The sequence below is a fragment of the Salvelinus namaycush genome, chromosome 16 (assembly GCF_016432855.1).
Source record: "Salvelinus namaycush isolate Seneca chromosome 16, SaNama_1.0, whole genome shotgun sequence".
Lineage (NCBI taxonomy): Eukaryota > Metazoa > Chordata > Actinopteri > Salmoniformes > Salmonidae > Salvelinus > Salvelinus namaycush.
Genome location: NC_052322.1, coordinates 9,964,518 through 9,989,906, shown reverse-complemented (window position 1 = coordinate 9,989,906; position 25,389 = coordinate 9,964,518). Strand labels below are relative to the sequence as shown.

The window sequence follows — 25,389 nt, the reverse complement described above, 5'->3', positions numbered from 1 at the left end:
CATATTTATATCCAAAAATCGGAGTTTACATTGGCGTGTTACGTTCAGAAGATCCAAAACATCCTTTGATTTTGCTGAGAGCCACATCAATTTACAGGAATACTCATAATAAACATTGCTAAAAGATACAACTGTTATGCATGGAATTTTAGATGCACTTCTCCTTAATACAACTGCTGTGTCAGATTTCAAAAAAGCTTTACGGAAAAAGCAAACCATGCAATAATCTGAGTCGTTGCTCAGAGCCCAATCAAGACAAATATATCCGCCATATTTTGCAGTCAACAGAAGTCAGAACATTATAAACATTCACTTCTTCATTAGAAGGCACTCCCAGGAATCCCAGTTCCACAATAAATGTTTGTTTTGTTCGATAATGTCTATCATTTATGTCCAAATTCCTCCTTGTTGTTCTAGCGTTCAGTACACTTTCTAAACTCACGACACGCGGGCAAGTCCAGCAGAAAGTACGGACGAAAAGTTAGTTCTATTACAGTCCGTAGAAACATGACAAACGAAGTATTGAATCAATCTTTAGGATGTTAACATAATTCTTCAATAATGTTCCAACCGGAGAATTCCATTGTCTTCAGAAGTGCGATGGAACCGAGCTCTCTCTCACATGAACGCGCATGGTCAGCGCATTTTATTTATTTGATTGGTTGCCATTTAGGTTAGGAAATTTTTTTTCTTCTTTTTTTACCCCCTTTTCTCCCCAATTTCGTGGTATCCAAATTGTTAGTAATTACTATCTTGTCTCATCGCAACATCTCCCGTACGGGCTCGGGAGAGATGAAGGTCGAAAGCCATGCGTCCTCCGAAACACAACCCAACCAAGCCGCACTGCTTCTTAACACAGCGCGCCTCCAACCCGGAAGCCAGCAGCACCAACGTGTCAGAGGAAACACCGTGCACCTGGCTACCTTGGTTAGCGCACACTGCGCCCGGCCCGCCACAGGAGTCGCTGGTGCGCGATGAGACAAGGATATCCCTACCGGCCAAACCCTCCCTAACCTGGACGACGCTAGGCTAATTGTGCGTCGCCCCACGGACCTCCCGGTCGCGGCCGGCTGCGACAGAGCCTGGGCGCGAACCCAGAGTCTCTGGTGGCACAGCTAGCGCTGCGATGCAGTGCCCTAGACCACTACGCCACCCAGGAGGCCCTTTAGGTTAGGCTATTTGATCAGAAAAACCTTCATGATGTAAAAAGTTTGTCATACATTTTATCTCCAGTCTGTAGGCTACAAAGAAGGCTGCATACACTTTCTACTATATGCAATAATTTTGGGGATGGAACGTGGAGCGCCGCGTCTCTTCAACAACCCTAGAGAGGCGTGCTGGGAATGGACAAGATAAATATTGAGTCCTGCCTTTGACAAAGTGGGCACTGCTTATCATAGGGTGCCATCAGCGCTCACCTAAAAAGCCAATATGCCACAGGTTGACAGAAATTGTCATTGTTTTTGGGCAGAATTATGTTAGGTTTTATGTGTTGTTGGAGGTGCGTCTTGGTCAGTCTAGCTCAGAAAATGGCGCCCTCGTCAATCTGCCGCCATAGGGGGCCTCCTAATCCTGCCTAATGAGCAGGCCGGCCGTGATTTCACGTTTAGCCAACTTGGATCTATTTGCTAGCGAACAAGGTTGAATTGTTACGAACACACACTTCTGTCTCCAACTGTTTGAAAAGCATGTTAGCCAGTCCACTTGTTCAGATATTGAAATCAAGTGGCTTACCTTACTTCTCAGAATGACAATTCCTTATATAACATTGTGTTTATGCTTATTGCACATTTATAAAACAGACTAGACAGCTAGTATAACAGTGTTTGGCTAAAATGCTTCTAAAATCTGTCCAAAATAAGGCCATTACGTTTCTATGGGCTTATTTTGGACCTAAGCTTATCGCCTGCCTGCCTGCCTTTTGTACAGCATCTCATTGTTAGGGCAGAGAAGTGCATCTCGTCATTATATACAGATCGCTGGTGTAAAATGGGAAGCTGCACACAGCACAGAGGAGTGAAGGAGATGAGACCAAAAATGCAACATGAAAACAAGGGGACAAAACGCTTATACAAATGAAAAATAACAAAAAGTTTGATTTCTTGCGATACATGCATTTGGAATACCGCGCAGAAACATTAATTCTAATTGATCTAATTCGATATAATGCCCAGCCCTAGTCGCACAGCAACGACACCAATATAATCACAGGACTTACATCTTAAGACCATGCTTTAACTTATGTACCTTGAAAAAATATATATATATTGTCAGTCTAGCAGCCACTGCCTATGCATGACACTAAAGTATAATTATAAACACTCAGGGCAGAGAGAAGGGGGTGATCCCAAAGAGGATTAGATTAGCAGGAGTTTGGTAATTGCCTGGTTTCCTATAAATCCTTATTATCCTGATGCTCATTATTTCATAATTTGCCTGAAACTGAATACAAGTTCTGCATATATTGGTGAACGAGTTCAGATAAATCCTGAAATATGCTATTCTTTACCCCACAATTTCTTTGAGCTAAAATCACACCTGCCATACGGGAGGGAAGAGGGAGTACCTTCAAGAGAGAATAGTGAGCAATAGAGCAGTTTTACACTTATTAGCAACTATTAGCCTACATTAAAAAAACATGACCAATAAAATATAATGAGCAAAGATTTTGATTGAAACTGAAAACAATTTGAACGTTGTTCAAAAAGCCCCTTAAAGTTGCACACCCATGTTGCACACCCATGCGTTGTGTGGGTAACCTAATGTCTCTAAAGGAGCCTGTCGGCGTGTCGAGAACTGTCATGTCTGGGAGTAATGGGCATTGAAAAGAGGGAGCAAAGGGTCCAAAAAGCCAAAAACAACATTGTAATTACTTTCCACCTCGATGCCAAAGCCGATGTCGTCATTTGAAGGTTCTTGCTCATCTTTCAATAAAATTGAGTTAAGCCCCTTGACTGTAATTACTGTTTGATACTTCACTAGTTACGAAAAAAATTCAAATGTATGCACTCTACTGTAAGTCCCTCTGGATAAGAGCGTCTACTTAAATTACTAAAATGTAAATGTAGGTGTCCTCTTTGGGTCGAATCCTGACTTGAGATGCATGCGCCCTAACTCGATTTGAATCATACATTGATCAATGGACAATTTGTGCATGGTTTGGAATAAATAAACATCCCATGGAAGGATGGGGCCATAAGTAGGCTACTGAGTTCAGCAGGGCTGACTGTAAATTCATCCTAAGAAAAGGGCCTGTGGTCAATTTGATGTTTGACCACGCCCTTTATTTCAGGCCAAGTGTATTCAGATTTTAAACACTCGCCCACAGTCAAATTAAGTAGACAGCTAGCTAGTGCAAGATTTGGTTTTGGGTTCAGAGATTATGGTTGAATCCACGCTGATTTAATAATTTCAAATTGATTAACTTCTTTGGGGTAGGGGGCAGTATTTTCACATCCGGATGAAAAGCGTGCCCAGAGTAAACTGCCTGCTCAGCCATGAAAGCTAGAATATGCATATTATTAGTAGATTTGGATAGAAAACACTGAATGATGTCTGTGTATAACCGAACTCATATGGCAGGCAAAAACCTGAGAAAAAATCCAACCAGGAAGTGGGAAATCTGAGGTTGGTCATTTTTCAACTCATTCCCTATTGAAGATACAGTGGGATATTGGTCATGTTGCACTTCCTAAGGCTTCCACTAGATGTCAACAGTCTTTAGAGCCTTGTCTGATGCTTCTACTGTGAAGTGGGGCCGAATGAGAGGGGATTGAGTAAGGTCTACCATGAGCTGAACATGCGCTGACGATGCGCGTTCATTTGAGAGAGAGCTCTGTTCCATCGCACTTCTGAAGACAAAATAATTCTCCGGTTGGAACATTATTGAAGAATTATGTTAAAAACATCCTAAAGATTGATTCAATACTTCGTTTGTCATGTTTCTACAGACTGTAATATAACTAACTTTTCGTCCGTACTTTCCGCTGAACTTGCCCGCGTGTCGTGAGTTTAGAAAGTGTACTGAACGCTAGAACAACAAGGAGGAATTTGGACATAAATGGACATTATCGAACAAAACAAACATTTATTGTGGAACTGGGATTCCTGGGAGTGCATTCTCATGAATATCAAAGGTAAGTGAATGTTTATTGTTATTTCTGACTTCTGTTGACCGCACAACATGGCGGATATCCTTTTGTTTTGATTGGGCTCTGAGCGCAGACCTCAGATTATTGCATGGTTTGATTTTTCCGTAAAGCTTTTTTTGAAATCTGACACAGCGGTTGCATTAAGTAGAAGTGCATCTAAAATTCCATGCATAACACTTGTATTTTCATCAACATTTATAATGAGTATTTCTTTAAATTGATGTGGCTCTCTGCAAAATCACCAGATGTTTTGGAACTACTGAACGCGCCAATGTAAACTCTGATTTTTGGATATAAATATGAACTTTACCGAACAAAACATACATGTATTGTGTAACATGAAGTCCTATGAGTGTCATCTGATGAAGATCAAAGGTTAGTGATTAATTTTATCTATATTTCTGCTTTTTGTGAATCCTCTCTTTGGCTGGAAAAATGGCTGTGTTATTCTGTGAATAGGCACTCAAACATAATCGTTTGGTTTGCTTTCGTCATAAAGCCTTTTTGAAAATCGGACACTGTGGCTGGATTTACAAGAAGTGTATCTTTAAAATGGTGTAAAATACATGTATGTTTGAGGAATTTTAATTATGGGATTTCTGTTGTTTTGAATTTGGCGCCCTGTAGTTTCACTGGCTGTTGACAAGGTGGGACGCTACCGTCCCACGTACCCTAGAGAGGTTAAATAAGTGAAATACATTTTTATTTCAGGGAAAATAAAATACAAATTATTCATGAAATGTTATCAATTCACATCCCAGATCAACAGGAGAAAATGGAAATGATTCACCCCAGCACTGCTTTTCAGATCTCAACCAATAGCTAATGAACTGCCAACACACTGTGGCCCTCGAGAACTTAGAATCAAATATCTAGCCTACACCTAAAAACGGCTTACAGGAGAGAAGAGGTTGCAACCCATCGACAACCAGAAAAAATCCAGAGAACAGCAAAGTTAAAAAGGTGTATTTTTCCATAAATAAAATATGGGAGTGCAGCATTTGGGCACACTCCCCCTACGAGAGGTCCCAGGAGAGGGAAGGATGCTGTTTGTGAACTCGGGCTCAGCACAGTAAAGGTTACAGCACTGCATCACCGAGAAATCAACTGCATTCCCACATCCACCAATGTTCAGTTGTCCTCTTTAAAAATGCATTGATTTACAGCAAAAATAGATTAAAGCACCCAACTGCGCCAACCTAAAAGTTTGGCTTCTGCATAGCATTAATAATGGAACAACCCCCAAAACCTAGAGGCATTCACTTGAAGGAACGGCTTTGGTTTTGTTGCACTTTAAAATGGGGAGAAATTTACATGTTTTAGAAGTATCACAGCTTTTTTATGGTTATTTATAATAACATTGTTTCACGTGCAAATAGGCTGACAATTGTTACTCATTAAAAACAACCAGTACAATGCAATACTGTGTCAACCCAAGGTTTTACACAATGTTCAGAAGTGGAGCTTTGTGTTCTTCTCACTAAGATAGTTGGCAGCAATAAGAAGTTTGCAAATGCCAGTTCAGTTCTGCCAAACCAGTTCTATACGAGACACTTAAAGGGTAGGTAGCATAAACGTAAATCACATGTAGCATATGGATTTGCATTAGTACACACATCAAAAGTCCCAATGCAAAGTTACACCTCAATTAAAAACTGTTACAAGTTATTAAATAAAACTGATCAGAATTTCAAAGAATGCTGAAGTCATGTGGGAAAGAAAAAAAAAATCCGGGGTGTGATGCAATTTGGAGGACCCGGCAAGCCAGCCTATTCCCTATAATGTAAACTCCAAATGTTTAACTTTAAATTAAACCAAATTGTTTGCACTGGTTTCTTTTTAATTTAATTTACAAGCAAATATTTTAACGTTAGCCGGCTAGTAGGGATAACAATAGCAGGCTAGTTGGCTAGAAACCTTGCAAGTTGATTTATTGAGTCAGCCAGTTGCTATCAACAGTAAACCAATGTTTTCCAAATACATTACGCCATCTCACCAGTTATGAAATAATGTTATCTTAACCAGCAAGCTAGCCAGCCAGCTAACGTTAGCTATTTAGCCAACTAGCTATTAGCCTAGCCAGCCAAGCTCCACGGTTACTCTCAGAAAGCTGGAGCCCAACTACTGAAGACCAGCTAGAACACAACCGAAACATAACCGCAGATTATAAGCAAAGGAGAGAGCAGACACTTTAGAGATTGATGGTTGGGGCCCATCGATGGTAAAACCTTTAAAAGAGTGGCGGCCAAGTTAGCTACCAAAGCAAGGAGGAGGCGGGCGCTTCACCAGGTCAAAATCCAAAATAGATAGATTCCAGATGTCAGTCAGCTAGCAAAATTACAAGACTACTTCAAAGAGAACATGCCGAAATGTTAACAAAACAAAAATAAGAACCAAAGAGGTACTACACAATTAGCATGCAGGTATGATTTTTGATTTCCTTTTTAACCCACGGCAAGAAAGCACTAGAGCCTGCTCTTTGTTTACATCACACTTCCTCGTAATTGGTGGATTGTAATTCACCACCACCAACACTTGGATCTGGAATGTAATTACATGCTAGCATGGCTAATGGATAACTTTAGCCAGCTACCGTGCTAGCATACAAACTCGGTAGCACAGAGTAGGTCCTCCATATGACCTTGAGAAATTGTGCATAGTGGGTAGTTTAGAAGATATCCGGAAATAATAAATAAGTTAATAAATATTTAATAACCCAAAAACGTAACAATGTGTACTTATAGGTAATGTAACCAGATCGTGACTACAACTACGCTACTAAGTCTTTGACCACACTGTTACATTGGCGAGAAAAAACTAATGCGTGTCTAATGTTAACTACTGCCACCCTTTCAATGTAATGAGTCCCACTCTGACGTCTTTCCCTAGCTTTGAAATGACAGAACACACTATTCAACGGAAATCAGAAAGGTCTTTCTAATGGTTGAAAATCTCATCAATTCGGGTGATGTGCAACAGTTTGAGGGCCCGGACCACAATCAGAGTACACAGCCCAGGTTCACAGAATGGATGTTCAGATTAATCTAGAAGTACCTGGGCAATAACACAAGGTACACGCTGTCAGTAATATAATTTCCTCTTCATCGTGACACACAAGAGGTAGAATGCATTTAAAAGGTGCAGCACACTAGTGGCCTGGGGTGGTGTAACGGTTACTGCCACTGCCTTCAGGAACACACATATATACCAGTGCTGGTGTGGGTTCAAATCCAGCCTATGCCCTTCTAGCACACCATCTCTCCTCCTCCCTTTCCTGTCTCTCTTTGCAGTCTGTCCAACAAAATAGGCTATATTCTGAAAAAGAAAATACAGCACAGTAGGTATACATTTACTGTGAAAACATCCAATATAAAAGTTAGTTACATGTTGGGAATAGCCCAAGCAGAATGGAGACTTAAATGCACATTACTCCCCCTAATGGCAGATCATTTGAATAATCACTTTAACAAGGGGGCATTAATAATGCTTTCGGGGCAAAGGACTGGATTTCCAAATGATCAAATTGGTATGCAAAGGTGGGAATATTCCCTTGGATGAATGTCACTGGAGAGACGATTGCACAATTTCAGAGACATGTCGTCTGATTTGGAGCTGTAATTTAAATGCACAATTTACAGACATCTACACTCCTATGAAAATAATAGTCAGTAATGTTACAGCATTACTCTTTGACCAAAGAGGTTATCAAATGATGTTATATGTTATGCAACGGGTGGGTCTAATCCTGGATGCTGATTGGTTAAAACCACATTCCAGCTGGTGTCTATTCCACAAGTTACCACTGGCTAAATCTATGATGTTAAAATGCCTATTTACTCTGTTCCATCTCACTGCGCAATCCACTGTCTCATCAGCCAGGTCAAAAAACAGGTCAAACTAAACAAAATGCAGCTAGTCTTTCCAGCTTCAGTTTGAAGTTATTGTGTTAGCTGTGTTGTTGGCTAGATCTTCTGAACAACAGTGTCCTGACAAGAGAGCACATTCTTTTATGACAAGCAAAATCGCAGATCATTAGCTCATTGTTATGGATGTATCCAAATAAATGTCTGTCAACCGAACCGATAGAACGAACAACCAGCCGGTGTGGGTAGCAACCTTAGATGTGTCATGACTATATCTTGTGGAAGGATTAAATAGAATGAATGAAAGCAAAATACAATGTTTAATGAAAATATGTCAATCATTATTTGAATATGTTGGCAACCCGTTGTATAAAAGTGATAATGCCTTCGAAGCCGGTGTTTGGAGGATATATTGGCATGGTTTGCCGGCCCTTGACTTAGTCTCAGGCCTAACACCAGTGCCAATATATCCTCCAAACACCAGCTTCTCAGGATTGATCACTTAAATATGGCATGGCATTGTAATCACTAAACTGGAACTTGGGCCTACAGTTTTTTTAAAGGGATAGTTTGGGATTTTGGCAATGAGGCCATTTATCTACTTCTTCATAGTCAGAAAACTTGTGAATGTCATTTTTATGTATCTGCGTGCAGTTTGAAGGAAGTTGCTAACAAGCGTCAGTGCAATTGCTAACTAGCGTTAGCGCAATGACTGGAAGTCTAACTGCTAGCTGTTCCTGTAGACTTCCAGTCATTGAGCTAACGCTATTTAGCAGTGGCTCGTGAAACAACCTTCATACTGGATGCAGATAGATAAAAATTGTATACACGAGTTAATCTGACTCTCGGGAAGTAGATATAGGGCCTCAGTGCCAAAATCCTCAACTATCCCTTTGTCTTTTTCATATTTAATGTTGCTTAACCCAAACATTTACCTTGTATTTAACCAGGTATAATGTAGTTAGTGGTTCTTCCTTTAAAAGTTACGAGCTTATGCTGCGACCGTTAGTGGTAGATTGTGGCATTCTGTCATTGCACCACACTATCACAAAGGGGAGTTAGAACGCTGATCTATCGGTAGTCGAAACTGTGGCAATTAATGGAGGCATTTTCAGTCTGAGAGTCTCTCTTCTCCGGCAGTAGAGTCCTGCATCAGGCAAAAAAATATATAATAATAAAATAAAACTGTTGGTGGTCCTGGAGTTAAGAGGGAACTTGGGTAAATACAGTGGGGGAATTTTACTTGACATGTGAACTGATGATTTTTGAAAAATAGGCACAGTGGGCTTTTGGTTTCTCTTCCTCTAAAAAACAGAAATAAATAATTCCAAATAACAAACTGGCTTCAATTACAAATTAGTAAGAATGTCTCACCCCATGTTCAAGAATGGCCTTTTCCCCTTTATTCAGATTACAACCGCTCACTTTTGGTTATTTGAAACGAAATCATGTCCAAAATATCAAAATCGGTTAAAGAAAATTGTCATAAATAAAAATATATACCAGTTTTTGTTTTTTTGTTTTTTTGATAGCCATATAGATTGCAAAACAGTTGGGAAGGGATTTTCAATGTACTGATTCCATGGCATATGGTTTATGAATTGACACACAATTTTTGTTTATTATAACCTACTGCAGGCCTAAAACCTATGGGTTTAACCTTCTGAATTAATGATTATATTGAAGATAGAAGCCGCCTCTTAATGTGTTCCGGGAGACGATCTGTTATCCAACGATTATTATTATTATTATTATTATTACTGAATGACAGAATGGGGACTGGTCTTGATAAATCAATCAGATATTAAATTTACAATACTCTCGACCGGTCACATTGTACAGCGCCACATTTTTCTAATTGAAACCTTAAATTAAAGTCACTTTAGCCTTGATTGATTTTACAGTCAGGGCAGAAATTACTTTATCAATTGGAACCGTCATCAAGTGGAAGGGGGAGGAAAGAAAGGAACTTGTCTGTCGGCCCTGCATTAAATACCAAAATTGTTTAAAGAAAATTGTGATAAGTGGTATACATTTGAATTTTCATTTAAGCACCAAAAAAATGACAGCTTTACCATATAGATTGCAAAATAGTTGGGAAGATCCTCGATGTACCGATTCCATGGCACATGGTTTATGAATTGACACGCAATTTTCCGTTCCTCCTGGAAGCCCTAATATTAAAAACAGTCAAAGGCATTCTCTCCGTCGCCCACATGTACTTTAAACATTTGGATAATAAAGCATTTAAAGGCTGACATTGGTGGATTTTAATACTTCTGACAGCAAAAAAATCTAACTCCACCCATAACCTTTGGACTTTTACACATTCCCAGAAGGCGTGGATTAATATAACCTACTGTAGGCCTTAAACATATGGGTGCAAACAACGTTTCCATGATGGGCTATTAGCAGGACAATAGACTCTTCAACCTTTACAAAAGGATAGCTCGGGCTAGATGTGAAAAAAAATATATATACAGTGCTCAAAAAAATAAAGGGAACACTTAAACAACACAATGTAACTCCAAGTCAATCACACTGCTGTGAAATCAAACTGTCCACTTAGGAAGCAACACTGATTGACAATAAATTTCACATGCTGTTGTGCAAATGGAATAGACAACAGGTGGAAATTATAGGCAATTAGCAAGACACCACCAATAAAGGAGTGGTTCTGCAGGTGGTGACCACAGACCACTTCTCAGTTCCTATGCTTCCTGGCTGATGTTTTGGTCACTTTTGAATGCTGGCGGTGCTTTCACTCTAGTGGTAGCATGAGACGGAGTCTACAACCCACACAAGTGGCTCAGGTAGTGCAGCTCATCCAGGATGGCACATCAATGCGAGCTGTGGCAAGAAGGTTTGCTGTGTCTGTCAGCGTAGTGTCCAGAGCATGGAGGCGCTACCAGGAGACAGGCCAGTACATCAGGAGACGTGGAGGAGGCCGTAGGAGGGCAACAACCCAGCAGCAGGACCGCTACCTCCGCCTTTGTGCAAGGAGGAGCAGGAGGAGCACTGCCAGAGCCCTGCAAAATGACCTCCAGCAGGCCACAAATGTGCATGTGTCTGCTCAAACGGTCAGAAACAGACTCCATGAGGGTGGTATGAGGGCCCGACGTCCACAGGTGGGGGTTGTGCTTACAGCCCAACACCGTGCAGGACGTTTGGCATTTGCCAGAGAACACCAAGATTGGCAAATGTGCTCTGCCCTGTGCTCTTCACAGATGAAAGCAGGTTCACACTGAGCACATGTGACAGACGTGACAGAGTCTGGAGACGCCGTGGAGAACGTTCTGCTGCCTGCAACATCCTCCAGCATGACCTGTTTGGCGGTGGGTCAGTCATGGTGTGGGGTGGCATTTCTTTGTGGGGCCGCACAGCCCTCCATGTGCTCGCCAGAGGTAGCCTGACTGCCATTAGGTACCGAGATGAGATCCTCAGACCCCTTGTGAGACCATATGCTGGTGCGGTTGGCCCTGGGTTCCTCCTAATGCAAGACAATGCTAGACCTCATGTGGCTGGAGTGTGTCAGCAGTTCCTGCAAGAGGAAGGCATTGATGCTATGGACTGGCCCGCCCGTTCCCCAGACCTGAATCCAATTGAGCACATCTGGGACATCATGTCTCGCTCCATCCACCAACGCCACGTTGCACCACAGACTGTCCAGGAGTTGGCGGATGCTTTAGTCCAGGTCTGGGAGGAGATCCCTCAGGAGACCATCCGCCACCTCATCAGGAGCATGCCCAGGCGTTGTAGGGAGGTCATACAGGCACGTGGAGGCCACACACACTACTGAGCCTCATTTTGACTTGTTTTAAGGACATTACATCAAAGTTGGATCAGCCTGTAGTGTGGTTTTCCACTTTAATTTTGAGTGTGACTCCAAATCCAGACCTCCATGGGTTGATAAATTTGATTTCCATTGATAATGTTTGTGTGATTTTGTTGTCAGCACATTCAACTATGTAAATAAAAAAGTATTTAATAAGAATATTTAATTCATTCAGATCTAGGATGTGTTATTTTAGTGTTCCCTTTATTTTTTTGAGCAGTGTACATCCACAGGTAGACCTCCAATTGACTCAAATTATGTCAATTAGCCTATCAGAAGCTTCTAAAGCCATGACATAATTTTCTGGAATTTTCCAAGCTGTTTAAAGGCACAGTCAACTTAGTGTATGTAAACTTCTGACCCACTGGAATTGTGATACAGTGAATTATAAATGAAATAATCGGTCTGTAAACAATTGTTGGAAAAAATACTTGTGTCATGCACAAAGTAGATGTCCTAACCGACTTGCCATAACAATAGTTTGTTAACAAGAAATTTGTGGAGTGATTGAAAAAAACGAGTTAATGACTCCTACCTAAGTGTATGTAAACTTGACATATATATATATATATTACACACACACTCAGCAAAAAAAGAATACATCCCTTTTTCAGGACCCTGTCTTTCAAAGATAATTAGTAAAAAGCCAAATAACTTCACAGATCTTCATAGTAAAGGGTTTAAACACTGTTTCCCATGCTTGTTCAATGAACCATAAACAATTAATGAACATGCACCTGTGGAACGGTCGTTAACACACTAACAGCTTACAGACGGTGACCAATTAAGGTCACAGTTGTGAAAACTTAGGACACTAAAGAGGCCTTTCTACTCACTCTGAAAAACACCAAAAGAAAGATGCCCAGGGTCCCTGCTCATCTGCGTGAATGTGCCTTAGGCATGCTGCAAGGAGGCATGAGGACTGCAGATGTGGCCAGAGCAATAAATTGCAATGTCCGTACTGTGTGACGCCTAAGAGAGCGCTACAGGGAGACAGGAAGGACAGCTGATCGTCCTCGCAGTGGCAGACCACGTGTAACACCTGCACAGGATCGGTACATCCGAACATCACACCTGTGGGACAGGTACAGGATGGCAACAACAACTGCCGAGTTACACCAGGAACGCACAATCCCTCCATCAGTGCTCAGTCCACAATAGGCTGAGAGAGACTGGACTGAGGTCCTCACCAGACATCACCAACAACAATGTCGCCTTTGGGCACAATCCCACCGTCGCTGGACCAGACAGGACTGGCAAAAAGTGCTCTTCACTGACGGGTCGCGGTTGTGTCTCACAATGGTGATGGTCGGATACGCGTTTACCTTTGAAGGAATGAGCGTTACAACTAGGCCTGTTCTCTGGACTAGAGGTCGACCGATTATGATTTTTCAACGCCGATACCGATACTGATTATTAGAGGACCAAAAAAAGCCGATACCGATTAAAATCGGCTGTTTTTTGTTTTTTGTAATAATGACAATTACAACAATACTGAATGAACACTTATTTTAACTTAATGTAAGACATCAATAAAGTAAATTTAGAATCAAATAAATAATGAACCATGTTCAATTTGGTTTAAATAATGCAAAAACAAAGTGTTGGAGAAGAAAGTAAAAGTGCAATATGTGCCATGTAAGAAAGCTAATGTTTAAGTTCCTTGCTCAGAACATGAGAACATATGAAATCTGGTGGTTCCTTTTAACATGAGTCTTCAATATTCCCAGGTAAGAAGTTTTAGGTTGTAGTTATTATAGGAATTATAGGACTATTTCTCTCTATACGATTTGTATTTCATATACCTTTGACTATTTGATGTTCTTATAGGCACTTTAGTATTGCCAGTGTAACAGTATAGCTTCCATCCCTGTCCTCGCCGCTACCTGGGCTCGAACCAGGAACACATCGACAACAGCCACCCTCGAAGCAGCGTTACCCATGCAGAGCAAGGGGAACAACTACTCCAAGTCTCAGAGCGAGTGACATTTGACTATTAGCGCGCACCCCGCTAACTAGCTAGCCATTTCACATCGGTTACACCAGCCTAAGCTCGGGAGTTGATAGGCTTGAAGACATAAACAGCTTGAAGCATTGCGAAGAGCTGCTGGCAAAACGCACGAAAGTGCTGTTTGAATTAATGCTTACGAGCCTGCTGGTGCCTACCATCGCTCAGTCAGACCGCTCTATCAAATCATAGACTTAATTATAACACAATAACACACAGAAATACGAGCCTTAGGTCATTAATATGGTTGAATCCGGAAACTATCATCTCGAAAACAAAACGTTTATTCTTTCAGTGAAATATAGAACCGTTCCGTATTTTATCTAACGGGTGGCATCCATAAGTCTAAATAATCCTGTTACACTGCACAACCTTCAATGTTATGTCATAATTACGTAAAACTCTGGCAAATTAGTTCGCAATGAGCCAGGCGTCCCAAACTGTTGCATATACTCTGACTCTGCGTGCAATAAACGCAAGAGAAGTGACACAATTTCACCTGGTTAATATTGCCTGCTAACCTGGATTTCTTTTCGCTAAATATGCAGGTTTAAAAATATATACTTCTGTGTATTGATTTTTTGAAGAAAGGCATTGATTTTTATGGTTAGGTACACATTGGAGCAACGACAGTCCTTTTCGCGAATGCGCACTGCATCGATTATATGCAACGCAGGACACGCCAGATAAACTAGTAATGTCATCAACCATGTGTAGTGAATAACTAGTGATTATGATTGATTGTTTTTTATGTGTGGCTTCTTACTGCATTCACGTAACAGGCGGGCTCCTCGTGAGGCAGGTGGTTAGAGCGTTGGACTAGTTAACCGTAAGGTTGCAAGATTGAATCCCTGAGCTGAGGTAAAAATCTGTCGTTCTAACCCTGAACAAGGCAGTTAACCCACCGTTCCTAGGCCGTCATTGAAAATAAGAATGTGTTCTTAACTGACTTGCCTAGTTAAATAAAGGTGTAAAAAAATAAAAATAGGCAAAATCAGCATCCAAAATTACCGTTTTCCGATTGTTATGAAAACTTGAAATTGGCCCTAATTAAATCGGCCATTCCGATTAATCGGTCGACCTCTACTCTGGAGCGGGATCGATTTGGAGGTGGAGGGTCCGTCATGGTCTGGGGCGGTGTGTCACAGCCTCATCAGACTGAGCTTGTTGTCATTGCAGGCAATCTCAACGCTGTGTGTTACAGGGAAGACATCCTTCTCTATCATGTGGTACCCTTCCTGCTGGCTCATCCTGACATGACCTTCCAGCATGACAATGCCACCAGCCATACTGCTCATTCTGTGCGTGATTTCCTGCAAGACAGGAATGTCAGTGTTCTGCCATGGCCAGCGAAGAGCCCGGATCTCAATCCCGTTGAGCACGTCTGGGACCTGTTGGATCGGAGGGTGAGGGCTAGGGCCATTCATGCCTTGGTGGAAGAGTGGGGTAACATCTCACAGCAAGAACTGGCAAATCTGGTGCAGTCCATGACAAGGATATGCACTGCAGTACTTATTGCAGCTGGTGGCCACACCAGATACTGACTGTTACTTTTGATTTTGACCCCCCCTTTGTTCAGGGACACATTATTCCATTTCTGTTAGTCACATGTCTGTGGAACTTAGTCCATTGTTGAATCGTATGTTCATACAAATATTTACACATGTTAAGTTTGCTGAAAATAAACGCAGTTGACAGTAAAAGGACATTTCTTTTTTTGCTGAGTTTATATCTCGTCATATCGTCCAGCCCTAGCTGACACTTAAATAATGTGCCATAGAATTCTGTGGTAGACCACAAACTGTGCTGCAGTACGACACAACTTTGAAAGGAACCACTATACATTCTACAGTAAAGCATACATAAAACAGCATACAACTTTGAAACCTTTGCAGGTTACAGGAAATGTTCACAGATAATAGTGGCAAGAAAAAGTATGTGAACCCTTTGGAAATACCTGGATTTCTGTATAAATTGGTCATATAATTTGATCTGATCTTCATCTAGGTCACAACAATAGACAAACACAGTCTGCTTACACACACAAACAAGTATACGTGTTCATGTCTTTATTGAACACACCATGTAAACATTCAGTGCAGGGTGGGAAAAGTATGTGAACCCTTGGATTTAATAACTGGTTGACCCTCCTTTGGCAGCAATAACCTCAACCAAATGTTTTCTGTAGTTGCGGATCAGACCTGCACAACGGTCAGGAGGAATTTTGGACCATTCCTCTTTACAGATAGCCTTACATTCTCCTGCAAAATGTCTTGATAAACTTGGTAAATAATTTCCCCGTCTATGATAGCAAGCTGTCCAGGCCCTGAGGCAGCCCCAAACCATGATGCTCCCTTCACCATACTTTACAGTTGGGATGAGGTTTTGATGTTAATGTGCTGTGCCTTTTTTTCTCCACACAGTGTTGTGTTCCTTCCAAACAACTCAACTGTAGTTTAATCTGTCCACAGAATATTTTGCCAGTAGCGCTGTGGAACATCCAGGTGCACTTTTGCAAACTTCAGACGTGCAGCAATGTTTTCTTTGGACAGCAGTGGCTTCTTCCGTGGGATCCTCCCATGGCAGTATGGCCAAGGAAGAGTAGCAACAGTGCTGAACTTTCTCCATTTCTAGACAATTTGTCTTACCGTGGACTGAAGAACATCAAGGCTTTTAGAGATACTTTTGTAACCCTTTCCAGCTTTATGCAAGTCAACAATTCTTAATCTTAGATCTTCTGAGATCTATTTTGTTCGAGGCATGGTTCACATCAGACAATGCTTCTTGGAAATAGCAAACTCAAATTTTGTGATTGTTTTTATAGGGCAAGGCAGCTCTAACCCACAGCTCCAATCTCATCTCATCGATTGGACTCCAGGCTCCTGACTCCAATTATATTTTGGAGAAGTCATTAGCCTAGGGGTTCAAATACTTTTTCCAACCTACACTGAATGTTTAAATGATGTATTCAATATAGACAAGAAATATACAATAATGTGTGTTATTAGTTTAAGCACACTATGTTTGTCTATTGTTGTGACAGATGAAGATCAGATCAAATTTTATGACTAATTTATGCAGAAATCCAGGTAATTCCAAAGGGTTCACATACTTTTTCTTGCCACTGTATATAAAAGCATCAATACATGAGGGGAGGGGGAGTGAATTATGAGTGAATTATTGTTTGTGGTCATAGGTATTGTCCGTGCTATGTTGTGTTCATAGGTACAAGGAGAAGCAACACTTTCCCCCAAAAAATCGCTACAATAGTGTTGGAATGAGGATGACCTGGTTTGGCTATCGGAGATGCATGTACACATGAGGGACAAGCTCTCCAGTGGGTGGCTGTTAATAAGACCAAACCTCTCACCCAATGGAAATAGCTTTCTTGGAGCAGTGGTAACGGTCGCTGCCTTTGGTCATGGCTACCTGAGTTCGAGCCTCGTGAATCTCTACAGCATCGATGGCATTATGGAGAGTAAATAATAAACAATATTCATGAAAATATAGCACAATTTCCCAACACCTAGCAACCAAACGGAATCTCCAATTTCAATTCCTAAGTGAGTTGATGCTGAATCCCTAATTTATTAGTGATGCATTTGCTGACAATGACCGTAATTATATTGACCTCAGAGATTAAAATACAAATCAAAAAACATTAGGAGGGTTCCTTTTTATCACGTTTAATGGGAATCTGCATAATATATCTTAATGAGGCACTTAATGGTCTATGAGTGATCTATTGAGAACGTCTACATGGCAATTAGCCGAGAGTGTGTGGCAGCTGTTCTACAATTAAAATGCCAAATTACCTTCAATCAACACCATTTAAGACTGCACGTAAAACTCAACACAAAATGTGGAGAAAAATCTGTTCAGACAACTCTGATCTTGATAGGAGTAAGGGACTTGTCCAAATCAGGAACCAGTGTTCTCTCTTTATAAAATAAACAATTCTCTTTCACCCTCTCACTTAATGGTCTGGTAAGATTAAACATTCAATTTTTCCAGTACACCTAAACTGCAGTGTTGTGAAAGGAGTCATTCCCAACTCCTCTATGGCAAACCTGATTTTATGAGACTTGAATACAGGCGTTAACACCAAAAATGGATAAAAGATACAAGGCCCATAGAACAAATGCACGTCTGAAGATATAGCATAATGCAAAAAATCTTAATGTAGTAGGTTCTGTCTGTATTCATAGGCAGACATAAAAGCCATGGTCATTATTCAAACAAAAACATGCCAATATACTGTAGGCTACAGATGTTATTTGTCATGGACATGAGTAGGCTGCCAGTGAATAGCCATCATTCTTGTATTTCCGGTACCTTCCTTTTGACATGCACTTAGTTTGACGCTTTCAATAAAAATGACTAAATAATATATTAGTTCGTACATGGCTAAATTGTAGCAAGAAAATTACCTGTCTTCGACAAGATAAAATCAGTGGAAACTTTGCAACGGACCATTTCGAAATATAAATATTGTAACTATTTGCTGAATTTTAGTGTGCAACAATTGTTGCAAACACAACATCACATCCATTAAACTGACACATAGGTGGGAAGTGACAACATCGTAATACAATAATGCTACTTACGTCACTAAAATTGCACTAGATTTTTGTTCTGTAATTTACCAGTTACTGAGAGGCAGCCCCAGTAGCCTACTTTGACATTTCACAACTGTCATCGCTTCAAAAGTTCACGCGGGTCTAAAAAGTAGAACTTATAACGCATGTATGGATGCATAACGTTACATGTCAGAATGTTTGAGCATCCGTTTCAATTTCGACGAATCGAAATTCAATGTAAAAGTCATTTTACTACTTGCAAGGCAATTAAACAGCAGAATCAATCTGAGCATCACGACCGAGGATCACCCTGAAAAAAGGTATAGGATATTGCAAACTTGAAGTTAATATCCTCAAATAACATGGGCTGTCTATCTGCATAGTATGATGACAGGGAGAGAGAACCTGTCAGGGCCTGTCCACAGCGCAACCCCGGAGCTCAAGTACATTTCTTTGCCTATGTGAGATATTTTCTCCAGGCCTTATTAGGCCTAACGTTACGACATTCCCAAATTCGCTTTACTTACCCGGGTGGATGGTTATTAACCGGTTCAAATTTGAGAGGTTCAGCTGTTCCAGTGCTGCACTTGAACATTTCCTCCGAGGACGGAGCTACTTCACCTTCTAGGGCTGTCACTGAAGTTGCATGCCCCATGCGATACTCGTGTCATATTGACCGGTTCTGTGGTCAGTTGCGTCCCTTGATTTGAAGACTTCCTCACCCGGCTATTCGCATTTGCTTCTCCAACAACAGAATCCCGCCGGGTCTCCCCGCTCCGACTCAGTTCTCTTCCAAAACCACCGGAACTACTTCCAATGCCAGACGGAGCACGTTGAAGGCAAATCCATGCACCACTGTCAGACAACAGAACATCCCATAACTAGTCCCCATATTCAATACTTCATTAACTTTTCATAGCGAATTCATTGTCGCCAACAACAATAACGTGACAATAATAATAATAATAACCATAATCATCATAATATGTTCATCATTATTCATGTGTTTATATATTTATTCATTTAAACGTAACTAGGAAGCTATTTCACATCCATAGTCACTGGGCAGGTTAAAACAGACCATCAAAACATAAATACAAAAACATAGCATCATAACAAACAATTAATATATATATATTTTTTTTATGCATGCATCAAACTAGTCATGATTACAGCAGCTAATGGGGATCCATAAAAAATACAAATACAATGTAGATTCCTTTTCAGGCACTTCTTCGGTTTGTGTTTACAAAAGCCATAGTTAGAAAAGCCTTTATTTCTGTAGTGTGTCCCAGTAGTCTGTGGTACAATGAATGTATGAAGGAAGGAGGAAAGGAAGGAAGGAAGCAAGAAAAATTTTGTCCCATAGGGAATCTGGCACACACACCACTTCAACATATCACAGGATATCACAAGACATAATCAGACAGACATACAGTACATTTGCTGTGTAGCTGCTGGGTTATAGTTTATAGTCCTTATAGTTCAGGAAACTGATGCTGGTTGGTGTGAACAACTTGTGTGCTAGGTTTCTCTTGTTGTCCTGCTATTGCTCTCCCTTTGGTAAAGGAGCTGGCTCAGGGCCGGCCCCAGGCATAAGCAACATAGGCGGTTGCCTAGGGTACCTGGCCACTAGGGGGCCGCCGACCAAAAATAAATAAATAAGGAACTCAGTCAGGGTCTCAATTTACTGTTGAATAGTAGATTACACTAGGTGCAATATTGAAATGTGGTTGTGCGTTAGGAGTTTTTCTCTTCTTATGTCAGTCACTGAGAGTCACTCAATTAGCCATGTCAGCTAACAATTTTTCGATTGGTAAATTAGTCTAGCCAGCAATCTAAACTTGTAGTAATCATGGCAGAATACCGACCTTGCTTACAGGTCACGTGCCCAGGGGCTATTCTCTCTAGACATCTGCATTGCCTCTTACTTTTTTCAAATGCTCCGGTTGCCTAAGGTCTGGTTTTCGAGAATACCCAGGGGCCCTGACCTCTAGGGGGGCCCCATTGATTTTGTAAGTCACTCTCACTCAGATATCATTAACATGGCATAAGTCATGGCAGCATGTGTAGAATTACAGAAAATTAGATGTAAAACTAAAACATTTCTCTCCACCCCATGGCAAAATTGGTAGAATTACAGGAAATTACCTGTACAACTAAAAATGTTCTCTCCGCTGTCCAGAGGGGGTCCAAACCCAGCCTGGAGGCCCCTTTGGCAAGACTGAGAGCAGATATGAACTTGGCTTCAGCCTGACGAAGACCTTCAGGTCGAAACGCAGTATACTGGTTCCACATTTCACCACCTGGATTCACCTCTTCATGCCCACCTTTGGTTATAGAGAGCAGGTCCACTCCTCCTGGCAGCTTCACTCCTCCTCCATCCTCCTGGCTCTGATGCCTCCTCTTTCCCTGTTTCATTCTCTGTGGCCCATTAGAGACCAAACCTCAAGTCCCCGTAAACCACATTGGGCCTACTCTGGAAACCGACAGATATGTGCAGACATACAGTTGAAGTCGGAAGTTTACATACACTTAGGTTGGAGTCATTAAAACTTGTTTTTCAATCACTCCTCAAATTTCTTGTTAACAAACTATAGTTTTGGCAAGTCGGTTAGGACATCTACTTTGTGCATGACACAAGTAATTTTTCCAACAATTGTTTACAGACAGATTATTTCACTTATAATTCACTGTATCACAATTCCAGTGGGTCAGAAGTTTACATACACTAAGTTGACTGTGCCTTTAAACAGCTTGGAAAATTCCAGAAAATGATGTCATGGCTTTAGAAGCTTCTGATTGACATCATTTGAGGCAACTGGAGGTGTACCTGTGGATGTATTTCAAGGCCTACCTTCAAACCCAGTGCCTCTTTGCTTGACATCATGGGAAAATCAAAAGAAATCAGCCAAGACCTCAGAAAAAAGATTGTAGACCTCCAAAAGTCTGATTCATCCTTGGGAGCATTTTCCAAACGCCTGAAGGTACCACATTCATCTGTACAAACAATAGTATGCAAGTATAAACACCATGGGACCACGCAGCTGTCATACCGCTCAGGAGATGCTTTCTGTCTCCTAGAGATTAACGTACTTTGGTGTGAAAAGTGCAAATCAATCCCAGAACAACAGCAAAGTACCTTGTGCAGATGCTGGAGGAAACAGGTACAAAAGTATCTATATCCACAGTAAAACGAGTCCTATATTGACATAACCTGAAAGGCCGTTCAGCAAGGAAGTAGCCACTGCTCTAAAACTGCCATCAAAAAGCCAGACTACAGTTTGCAACTGCACATGGGGACAAAGATCGTACTTTTTGGAGAAATGTCCTCTGGTCTGATGAAACAAAAATAGAACTGTTTGGACATAGTGACGATCGTTATGTTTGGAGGAAAAAGGGGACGCTTGCAAGCCGAAGAAGACCATACCAGCCGTGAAGCACGGGTGTGGCAGCATTATGTTGTGAGGGTGCTTTGCTGCAGGAGGGACTGGTGCACTTCACAAAATAGATGGCATCATGAGGAAAGGACATTATGTGGATATATTGAAGCAACATCTCAAGACATCAGTCTGGAAGTTAAAGCTTGGTCGCAAATGGGTCTTCCAAATGGACAATGACCCCAAGCATACTTCCAAAGTTGTGGCAAAATGGCTGAAGGACAACAAAGTCAAGTTATTGGAGTGGCCATCACAAAGCCCTGACCTCAATCCTATAGTAAATGTGTGGGCAGAACTGAACAAGGCATGTGCGAGCAAGGAGGCCTACAAACCTGACTCAGTTACTCCAGCTCTGTCAGGAGGAATGGGCCAAAATTCACCAAACTTATTGTGGGATGCTTGTGGAAGGCTACCCAAAATGTTTGACCCAAGTTAAACAATTTAAAAGCAATGCTACCAAATACTAATTCAGTGTATGTAAACTTATGACCCCACTGGGAATGTGATGAAAGAAATTAAAGCTGAAATAAATAATTCTCTCTACTATTATTCTGACATTTCACATTCTTAAAATAAAGTGGTGATCCTAACTGACCCAAGACATCGCATTTTTACTAGGATTAAATGTCAGGAATTGTGAAAAACTGAGTTCAAATGTATTTGGCTAAGGTGTATGTAAACGTCCGACTTCAACTGTAGATAGTGTACAGTTTGATATCGACTTTGGCACGGAGTTGTTTCTGAGAAACAGTTCAGGCTGTCAATTTTGTGTAGTGGAACAGTGTGTGTGTGTGTGGGGGGGGGGGGGGGGGGGGGGGGTGTAGGAGCACATTCAAAATGTCGAGACTGACTGAAATTAGATTGCCTTTGATCTATGCAGTCAACATATTGAACTGAATTAACTGCCATAGAGAATTATGTGTCCTATCTTACCCCCTTGTGCCTGTAGATGTCAGTAACATATGTAATTACAGTATGGCATAATGGTTTCTGGCTCGGAACGTGTTGTCTGCGGTGAACTGACGGGAGAGGGCGTCGGGCTTAGTATTAGATCCGGGGTGATAAGTGAGTGAAGTTGAATCTTTCAGAAAACGCCCACCTGGCCTGCCGAGAGTTCAGAAGTTTGGCGGTCTGGATGTAGGATAGGTTTTTATGATCCGGCCACACAATGAAGGGGAGAACTGAGCCCTCTAACCAGTGACGCCACTCCTCAAGAGCCAGCTTCAAAGCCAGAAGTTCCCTGTTACCCATGTCAAAATTTCTCTCTACAGGGGAGAGCTTGCGGGACAAGAAGGCACGTGGATGGAGCTTCTTATCAGAGGGTGAACGTTGAGACAGGACAGCACCTACCCTGGTGTCGGAAGCGTCCACCTCGAGGACGAACTGGAGTTCTGGGTCTGGCAGGGTAAGGATTGGAGTGGAAGTGAAGCGGTGCTTGAGTTTCCAGAACGCTGCCTCTGCCTTCGGGGGACCAGTGGAACGGAGTGGAGGTGGAGGTGAGAGGAGCTGCCAAACGACTGTAGTCAGATGAAACGTCTGTAAAAATTGGCAAACCCCAGAAAATGCTGTAGCTGTTTCAGCTTAGTGGGCACAGGCCACTGTGACTGCCCTAACCTTGGCAGGGTCCATTCGTAGCTGTCCTTGTGCAATAATGTAACCCAAAAAGGACACAGGAAACATGAACTCCCACTTCTCAGCCTTAACAAAAAGTTTATTCTCCAACAGCCGTTGGAGGACTTGGTGAACGTGTTGCTTGTGAGCCTCAAGGTCCTTTGAAAAAGAAGAATGTCATCCACAGACAAAAACAAAGCATCCAATACCATCCCTCCAAAATTATTCACCAGGCTCTGAAAAACAGTTAGTGAGACCAAACGGCATGACCAAATACTCAAAGTGTCCAAGAGGTGTGTTGAACGCCGTTTCCCCCCTCTCTGATGCGGATAAGGTGGTAGGCATTCCGGAGGTCGAGTTTAGTGAACACCGTGGCACCATTGAGGGGGGCTAAAGCAGAACTGATGAGTGGCAAGGGATACTTGTTCCTGACAGTGATACTATTCAACCCACGGAAGTCTATGCACGGCCTCAATGACCCATCCTTTTTCTTGACAAAGAAAACCCCAGCTCCCACCGGAGAGGAAGAAGGCCTGACATGTCCGACAGCCAGGGAATCATGGATGTATTCCTCCATAGCCTCTTGCTCGGGGCGAGAGAGGTTATACAACCTGCTACTGGGGAGAGGAGCTCCAGGCTGAAGCTCGATAGCACAGTCGTACGGCCGATGAGGCGGCAGAGATGGGGTGTGGTGCTTGCTGAATACATGAGCTAGACCGTGATACTCTGGAGGAACAGAAGACAGGTCTGGGGGTTCTGGAATGGACTGGGGTACAAACAAGGCAGGAGGAAGGGCAGAATGTAGACAATTGGAATGACAAAATGGACTCCAAGTAGTTACCCTTCCGGTGGCCCAGTCAATCTGTGGGTTGTGTAGTTTTAACCATGGATGGCCCTGGGTTTAGTAACCACTTTCCTAGCTTCATCTTTTTGCATTTTTACTGTTCTTCTTTTTATTTTAGATTGAGAGGTCATTGTTGTAGACTTTGACTTACCAGGTACCAACTCCAATATTTTATTCAGTCCACCTTTGTCCTTGGGGGCCGAGGAATTATCCTCTTCAACCTCAGTCTCACTTTATGTCATTTCAATTGAGATATGTGGTACGTCTGCGATACTCATGGGTACAGGATTGTTGTCCTGTACATAGTGTGAAAAAGTTTCCACTATATACACCTAATGTTTTCCTGTGTAGTAGGACTGTACTCTAGCATCTCCTGACTCCCTTTGGAGCCGGGTTGTGTCTGCCAGTCCTGTCTACGAGCAGGGCCTTGTCCATCATAAAATACTTTGACCCAGTGAGGGCCAATCTTTACAGAACGTGTTATGGGAGTGATGGGTGCTGCTTCAACATATACAAATCTCCATTTGAGCAGTTTGTGAGTTGACCCTTGTATCGGTTCATGTGCTTCATCACCCTCCCCACCACCTTGCATCCAGCTTTATCCAGAAACTCAGTCACAACACTATCATCTGCTGATTCAAATAGTTATTTAATTGCAACTTGAATTGATTTCTGGTCAGCCATGCGTGACTTCAAACTGAAAGGATTGTTCTCTTTGAACACTATGTTTTGCTCTGACTGTTATTCTTCTGATCAGAAGCTTTGCTCTTGCTTCCTTACTTAGAATATATATATTCACGTACTGTCTGTACTGACCTCATGTGGTTTGAATGAATTTCATATATTAGACTGAAGTAGAGCTCTTCCTCCTTAATGGGGTTGGCTAAGGCCTTCTCCTTTGTCAGGATTTCTCTCTCTAAGATGAACATGGGTAAAGCATTCTCCTTTGAGGCATTTCGTCCCACAACCTTCCTCCAGGTCTCATTTTCCTTGACATCATCAGCTTTTGCATCGCTGGTGATAGTCACAGTTGCTGCAGCCATTTTGATTTGATCAA

The 25,389-nt window shown here is 41.8% G+C and overlaps 1 protein-coding gene across 1 annotated transcript in view; it reads right to left on the bottom strand.

Moving 5' to 3' along the window:
* Nucleotides 1-19,216, bottom strand: part of LOC120060963 (forkhead box protein J3-like) — a 90,722-nt gene extending 71,506 nt beyond the window's left edge. Inside the window, exon 1 of the mRNA XM_039010416.1 lies at nt 18,965-19,216. The gene's annotated coding sequence lies outside the window, so the exon portion shown is untranslated. The remainder of the gene's footprint in view (nt 1-18,964) is intronic.
* Nucleotides 19,217-25,389: the final 6,173 nt, after the last annotated feature.